At 46.8% G+C, this 2,081-nt stretch overlaps 1 non-coding gene across 1 annotated transcript in view; it reads right to left on the reverse strand.

Moving 5' to 3' along the window:
* Nucleotides 1-26, reverse strand: part of LOC143176123 (large subunit ribosomal RNA) — a 3,997-nt gene extending 3,971 nt beyond the window's left edge. The window contains exon 1 of the ribosomal RNA XR_013000718.1: nucleotides 1-26. This exon is cut by the window's left edge and continues 3,971 nt beyond it. This is a non-coding gene — a ribosomal RNA (large subunit ribosomal RNA).
* Between the last annotated feature and the right edge of the window lie 2,055 nt (nucleotides 27-2,081).

Consider the following 2,081-nt stretch of genomic DNA (forward strand, 5'->3'; position numbering starts at 1 on the left):
GGGTAATCTCGCCTACTCTGAGGTCGTCGTGAACGTGAATTGTATGAAAATTCAATCGAATTTCATAAAAATCGCTCAAAGGCAAAAAAAACAAAGTCTAGAGGAGAGTGCGTTCGAACACAACAATATTCATATTATAACGTATATAAATGATAAATATACCGCGACACGCGCGACTCCGTATCGTCGCGAAAAATCGTTCGCGAACGCGTCTTATGCGCCTCACCAGTGGTCTCTGCTGCGTCGCGTGTCTATATTCTCTTTTTACACTCTTCTCCTTCTTCTATCACATTTTACTCGATCGCGAAAAAGACTCTCGCTAGACGATCTCGCGCTCCGGTTAACTTTAACGCCCGTCCGAGAAGAATTTTCGGGGACTGGACGACCGAAGCGGATCTCGCGCGGTCTCGCGATCGACAGTGAAGAGAAGTGCAGAAGAGGAAAAGAAGACACGACAAACACACACCATGGGGCGACCGACGCGTTCGTTTCAACGCTTTCGCACAAAGTCGGCGGCGGTTATATATTTATATCATTATATTCCGGCGGACGGGACGCGACGTTCGAAAGCCTCGCCAAAGAGGAGCTCCTGCCTCTTCCTCTCTCTTTTCTACGAGAAAAGATAAACGTATTTTACGGGGATACGGAAACGTTACCACGTGGTGTCACACACGATCGTCCGTCTCTTCTCTATAGCAGAAACCGATAAAAATACACCTCCCGAAAGAGAGTATATGGTGATTCTTTTTATATATATATATATTTCGAAATACAACTGAACGTGGCGGAAGCGCACGGTGGTGGTCCAGCGAGGACACGCGACGACGGGGAATAAGAACTATTCGACCCGTTACGAATACGCATGCTCGTCCCGCACGATTTTAACACACACCGTGTTTTTCTCCAGTCGTCAAAGCGTTCGTGCGTCGAATTCGAAAAATAAAAAAAAAAGAAAAACACCTTTTCTCTCTCTCGGGGTAAAAGAGTCGATGTGTATTGTGTATAAAGGTTCTGCGAGAAGTCTCGTTTTGACGTGTGTTCCGCCGATAACGACGATCCTCCGAAACGGGGATACAGAAACGTTACACCTCACAACACGATCTCCGTCTCTTCTCTATAGCAGAAACCGATAAAAATACACCTCCCGAAAGAGAGTATATGGTGATTCTTTTTATATATATATATTTCGAAATTCAACTGAACGTGGCGGAAGCGCACGGTGGTGGTCCAGCGAGGACACGCGACGACGGGGAATAAGAACTATTCGACCCGTTACGAATACGCATGCTCGTCCCGCACGATTTTAACACACACCGTGTTTTTCTCCAGTCGTCAAAGCGTTCGTGCGTCGAATTCGAAAAATAAAAAAAAGAAATACACCTTTTCTCTCTCTCTCGGGGTAAAAAGAGTCGATGTGTATTGTGTATAAAGGTTCTGCTGCGAGAAGTCTCGTTTTGCCGTGTGTTTCGGTAACGACGATCCTCCGAAACGTACATCTCATTCGTAAGAGAGGAAGAAAACAATCTCCCTGGGGCCAGTCGGTAATATACCGACATACGACGTGTCGTGCACATCCGTCTCACGCACGGTATACAAAATATGAATAAAACGTGTGTAGTCTCTCTCTCTCTCGACTTCTTAATATTTTCTTTCACCTCTGACGCATCATTTCAGGTGACGTCGGGAGCGCGGGAAAAAAAATTTTTCTAAACACACGAAACCGTTCATCTCACGAACAGCCGAAAAAGTTGTCGCTCAGATCCATATCGCAGTGGAGCGGTATCCGCGGGCGGTCGTAATTGAACGACGCACGACGCCGCGAACACTCACGCGAGTCCATACAAACGATTCCGATCGTTTTGCAACAACTAGAACGTACACTGTCCGTGAAATTCACAGAATTTTCGCGTGTCCGCGACAAACGCCGACGAGACACCCATCGTTCGCTCGTACGTAGCATCCTTCTCTTAACCCGACTCAGAAACGTTCTTTGCGCCCTTCGGTAAAAAAACGTTCGATCCGAAGAGGTGAACGACGGCGGGGATTTGACAGAGCTACGCAAGCAGTGTATGGTACGTAAA

This window comes from Nomia melanderi, unplaced genomic scaffold, assembly GCF_051020985.1.
Source record: "Nomia melanderi isolate GNS246 unplaced genomic scaffold, iyNomMela1 scaffold0384, whole genome shotgun sequence".
Lineage (NCBI taxonomy): Eukaryota > Metazoa > Arthropoda > Insecta > Hymenoptera > Halictidae > Nomia > Nomia melanderi.